A 6,000-nucleotide genomic window follows, 5' to 3' on the forward strand; every position below is an offset into this window, starting at 1 on the left:
CCTGTATAATAGAAACCTAGAATGTGTCGGCAGATAAGAACCATTTGGCCCATCTAGTCTGCCCAATATACTGAATACTATGGATAGCCCCCGGCCCTATCTTATATGAAGGATGGCCTTATGCCTATCCCATGCATGCTTAAACCCCTTCACTGTATTTGCAGCTACCACTTCTGCAGGAAGGCTATTCCATGCATCCACTACTCTCTCAGTAAAGTAATACTTCCTTATATTACTTTTAAACCTTTGCCCCTCTAATTTAAAACTGTGTCCTCTTGTGGTAGTTTTTCTTCTTTTAAATATGCTCTCCTCCTTTACCGAGTTGATTCCCTTTATGTATTTAGCAGTTTCCATCATATCCCCTCTGTCTCTTCTTTCTTCCAAGCTATACATGTTAAGGTCCTTTAACCTTTCCTGGTAAGTTTTATCCTGCAATCCATGTACTAGTTTAGTAGCTCTTCTCTGAACTCTCTCTAGAGTATCTATATCCTTCTGGAGATATGGCCTCCAGTACTGCGCACAATACTCCAAGTGAGGTCTCACCAGTGTTCTGTACAGCGGCATAAGCACTTCACTCTTTCTACTGCTTATACCTCTCCCTATACAGCCAAGCATTCTGCTGGCATTTCGTGCTGCTCTATTACATTGTCTTCCCACCTTTAAGTCTTCTGAAATAATTACTCCTAAATCCCTTTCCTCAGATACTGAGGTCAGGACTGTGTCAAATATTCTATATTCTGCCCTTGGGTTTTTACGCCCCAGGTGCATTATCTTGCACTTATCCACATTAAATTTCAGTTTCCAGAGTTCTGACCGTTCCTCTAGTTTTCCTAAATCCTTTTCCATTTGGCGTTTCCCTCCAGGAACATCAACCCTGTTACCTATCTTTGTGTCATCAGCAAAAAGACAAACCTTACCATCGAGGCCTTTTGCAATATCACTTATGAAGATATTAAACAAAATTGGTCCCAGTACAGATCCCTGTGGAACCCCACTGGTAACATGACCTTGTTTTGAATGTTCTCCATTGACTACAACCCTCTGCTGTCTGTCACTCAGCCACTGCCTAATCCACTCAACAATATGGGAGTCCATGCTCAATGACTGCAGTTTATTGATAAGTCTTCTATGTGGGACAGTGTCAAAAGCCTTACTAAAATCTAGATATGCAATGTCTACTGCACCTCCACCGTCTATTATTTTATTCACCCAGTCAAAAAAATCTATAAGATTTGTTTGACATGATCTCCCTGAAGTAAACCCATGTTGTTTTTCATCTTGCAATCCATGGGATTTTAGATGTTCCACAATCCTATCCTTTAATAGGGTTTCCATTAATTTGCCTACTATTGATGTCAGACTCACTGGTCTATAGTTGCTCGATTCCTCCCTACTACCTTTCTTGTGAATGGGCACGACATTTGCCAATTTCCAATCTTCCGGGACGACTCCTGTTACTAATGATTGGTTAAATAAATCTGTTAACGGTTTTGCCAGCTCACCACTAAGCTCTTTTAATAATTTTGGGTGTATCTCATCAGGCCCCTGTGACTTATTTGTCTTCACCTTAGACAGCAAACTTAGAACATCTTCCTCTGTAAAGATACATGCATCAAACGATTTATTAGTCATTCTTTCTAGTGGAGGTCCTTCTCCTTTTTCTTTTGTAAAAACTGAACAGAAGTATTCATTAAGGCAGTCGGCTAGCCCTTTATTCTCTTCTACATACCTTCCGTCCTTTGTTTTTAATACAACTAATATCTGGAGGGCAGTGATGTCACCTCCTGTATAATATAACTGATATCTGCAGAGCGGTGATGTCACCTCCTGTATAATATAACTGATATCTGCAGAGCGGTGATGTCACCTCCTGTATAATATAACTGATATCTGGAGAGCAGTGATGTCACCTCCTGTATAATATAACTGATATCTGGAGAGCGGTGATGTCACCTCCTGTATAATATAACTGATATCTGGAGAGCGGTGATGTCACCTCCTGTATAATATAACTGATATCTGGAGAGCGGTGATGTCACCTCCTGTATAATACTGTATAACTTATATCTGGAGAGCGGTGATGTCACCTCCTGTATAATACTGTATAACTTATATCTGGAGAGCGGTGATGTCACCTCCTGTATAATATAACTGCTATCTGGAGAGCGGTGATGTCACCTCCTGTATAATATAACTGATATCTGGAGAGCGGTGATGTCACCTCCTGTATAATATACCTGATATCTGGAGAGCGCTGATGTCACCTCCTGTATAATATAACTGATATCTGGAGAGCAGTGATGTCACCTCCTGTATAATACAACTGATATCTGAAGAGCGGTGATGTCACCTCCTGTATAATATAACTTATATCTGGAGAGCGGTGATGTCACCTCCTGTATAATATAACTGATATCTGGAGAGCAGTGATGTCACCTCCTGTATAATACAACTGATATCTGAAGAGCGGTGATGTCACCTCCTGTATAATATAACTGATATCTGGAGAGCAGTGATGTCACCTCCTGTATAATATAACTGATATCCGTAGAGCAGTGATGTCACTTTCTGTATAATATACAGTTGCAAGAAAAAGTATGTGAACCCTTTGGAATGATATGGATTTCTGCACAAATTGGTCATAAAATGTGATCTGATCTTCATCGAAGTCACAACAATAGACAATCACAGTCTGCTTAAACTAATAACACACAAAGAGTTAAATGTGACCATGTTTTTATTGAACACACCATGTAAACACTCACAGTTGGAAAAAATATGTGAAACCCTAGACCAGGGATGGACAACCTGAGGCTCTCCAGCTGTTGCAAAAATACAATTCCCAGCATGCCCAGACTGCCTACAGCTATCAGCCTACGGCAGGGCATGGTGGGAGTTGTAGTTTTACAACAGCTGGAGAGCCGCGGGTTGTCCATGCCTGCCCTAGACTAATGACATCTCCAAGAGCTAAGTGGAGTGAGGTGTCAGCCAACTGGAGTCCAATCAATGAGATGAGATTGGAGGTGTTGGTTACAGCTGCCCTGCCCTATAAAATCACACACCAGTTCTGGGTTTGCTTTTCACAAGAAGCATTGCCTGATGTGAATGATGCCTCGCACAAAAGAGCTCTCAGAAGACCTACGATTAAGAATAGTTGACTTTCATAAAGCTGGAAAGGGCTATAAAAGTATCTCCAAAAGCCTTGCTGTTCATCAGTCCACGGTAAGACAAATTGTCTATAAACGGAGGACGTTCAGCACTGCTGCTACTCTCCCTAGGAGTGGCCGTCCTGTAAAGACTACTGCAAGAGCACAGCGCAGACTGCTCAATGAGGTGAAGAAGAATCCTAGAGTGTCAGCTAAAGACTTACAGAAGTCTCTGGCATATGCTAACATCTCTGTTAGCGAATCTACGATACGTAAAACACTAAACAAGAATGGATTTCATGAGAGGATACCACAGAGGAAGCCACTGCTGTCCAAAAAAACATTGCTGCACGTTTACAGATTGCAGAAGAGCACCTGGATGTTCCACAGCAGAACTGGCAAAATATTCTGTGGACAGATGAAACCAAAGTGGAGTTGTTTGGTAGAAACACACAACACTATGTGTGGAGAAAAAGAGGCACAGCACACCAACATCAAAACCTCATCCCAACTGTGAAGTATGGTGGTGGGGGCAGGGCCGGGCCGACACAGAGGCTGGGGAGGCTCCAGCCTCAGGGCGCAGGCTGGGGTGGGCGGAAAAACAAACCTCTTTTCTTTTTTTTTTATCACTTACTTGCCAGCAGCGCAGCCGGGCGCCCTCCCCGCCCCTCCCCTCCCCAGCCAGTGTTCACTCTAAGCTGCGCTTGTAGATAGGAGCAGGAGGCTGCTGATTGGCCAGTATCAGCTAGCTGCCCTGCCATTGGTCCATCCTTTCACACCCCCTTCTCTTTGGAGCTGAACACAGCAGGAGGCAGGCGTTCTCACAGTGGATCATGTGACCAGTGATGTCACAGACCTCCTTCTAACAAATCCATTCCAGCATCTACCCAGCATGTATGGCAGGACTCTGCTGAGCAAAGACCATGTGCCCAGGTGAGGTGACCACAGAAGTGCCCTGGCATCTGTCTGCTGCTGGAAGCTCAATGTGGAGCTTTATGAATGTAAAAACTTATACCCAAGAGGCTAAAGAAGCCCCTGCTTGTCGGCTTCTGACCCTAATCTTCTGACACATAACGTTCATTTGATTGCACTCTACTCTAACACCTAAAGGGATTTTTTTAAAGCCTGCTGTTTCTCTAGAAGATGACCTTATGCTGATAGTAGTGTTAATAGAGTCTCAAAGGTCTGTAAAAATAGGGTAACTGCTTCTATAGATCCTTGAGACTCTATTAACACTACTATAAACATAAGGTCACCTAGAGAAAGAGCAAGTTTTTTTATATTATTTTTTTCCTTTTAGGTGTTAAAACATAACTTATTTGATTGCTTGAACACCTAAAGGAAAACAAATTAAAAACCTGCTGTTTCTCAAGATGACCTTATGTCGATAGCAGTGGTAATAGAGTCTGAAAGGTCTATAGAAGCAGGTACCCTATTTTTACAGACCTTTGAGGCTCTATTAACACTACTGTCAACATAAAGTCATCTAGAGACACAGCAGGTTTTTAAAAAGATTTTTCCTTTAGGTGTTACAGCAATCAAATGAAAGTTATGTTTTAACACCTAAAGGAAAAACATAGTTAAAAAAACCTGCTGTTTCTCTAAATGACCGGATGTTGATAGTAGTGTTAATAGAGTCTCAAAGGTTTGTAAAAGTAGTGTACCTGCTTCTATAGACCTTTGAGACTCTATTACCACTACTTTTAGCATAAGATCATCTGGAGAAACATCAGGTTTTAAAAAAATAATAATTTTTCTTTAGGTGTTAGAGCAACCAAATGGAGGGGGAGAAATGTGACCTGGGTGAGGATGGGGTTACATGATGGGCCGGAGACAATGTCTGTAGTCTGTCTGTGCCATGGACGGGGAGAAATATGACATGGAGGGCTGATGGCTGACATGGGGGTCTGATCTGAGGCATTGGGGCTGTGCCTGTGAGCTGGGGTCTGATGGCTGGTCTGACCTGAGGTGGAATGAAAAATATTGTTTCCTATTATCCTCCTCTAAAACCTAGGTGCGTCTTATGGGACGAACCTACATTTTGGCGCACCCCCCCCCCCCCCTTCCCCCAGGTGAGCTGAAGGGGAAGGGGGGGTCGGGGACGCCAAAATGTAAGTTCGCTTGTGTTGGTAAAAAACCTTGCACCGGCCCTGGGCGCAGGCAGGGGGGGGCGCACTTGGGCAGCTCAGCCTCTGTTGGTGGTGGACCTTGTCCCAGCCCTGGGTGGGGGCATCATGGTTTGGGGCTGCTTTGCTGTGTCAGGCCCTGGACGGATTGCTATCATCAAAGGAAAAATGAATTCCCAAGTTTATCAAGACATTTTGCAGGAGAACTTAAGGCCATCTGTCCACCAGCTGAAGCTCAACAGAAGATGGGTGCTGCAACAGGACAACGACCCAAAGCATAGAAGTAAATCAACAACAGAATGGCTTAAACAGAAGAAAATCCGCCTTCTGGAGTGGCCCAGTCAGAGTCCTGACCTCAACCCGATTGAGATGCTGTGGCAGGACCTCAAGAAAGCGATTCACACCAGACATCCCAAGAATATTGCTGAACTGAAACAGTTCTGTAAAGAGGAATGGTGAAGAATTACTCCTGACCGTTGTGCACGTCTGATCTGCAACTACAGGAAACGTTTGGTGGAAGTTATTGCTGCCAAAGGAGGTTCAGCCAGTTATTAAATCCAAGGGTTCACATACTTTTTCCACCTGCACTGTGAATGTTTACATGGTGTGTTCAATAAAAACATGGTAACATTTAACTCTTTGTGTGTTATTAGTTTAAGCCGACTGTGATTGTCTATTGTTGTGACTGAGATGAAGATCAGATCACATTTTATGACCAATTTGTGCAG

The sequence above is a fragment of the Bufo bufo genome, chromosome 4 (assembly GCF_905171765.1).
Source record: "Bufo bufo chromosome 4, aBufBuf1.1, whole genome shotgun sequence".
Taxonomy (NCBI): Eukaryota; Metazoa; Chordata; class Amphibia; order Anura; family Bufonidae; genus Bufo; species Bufo bufo.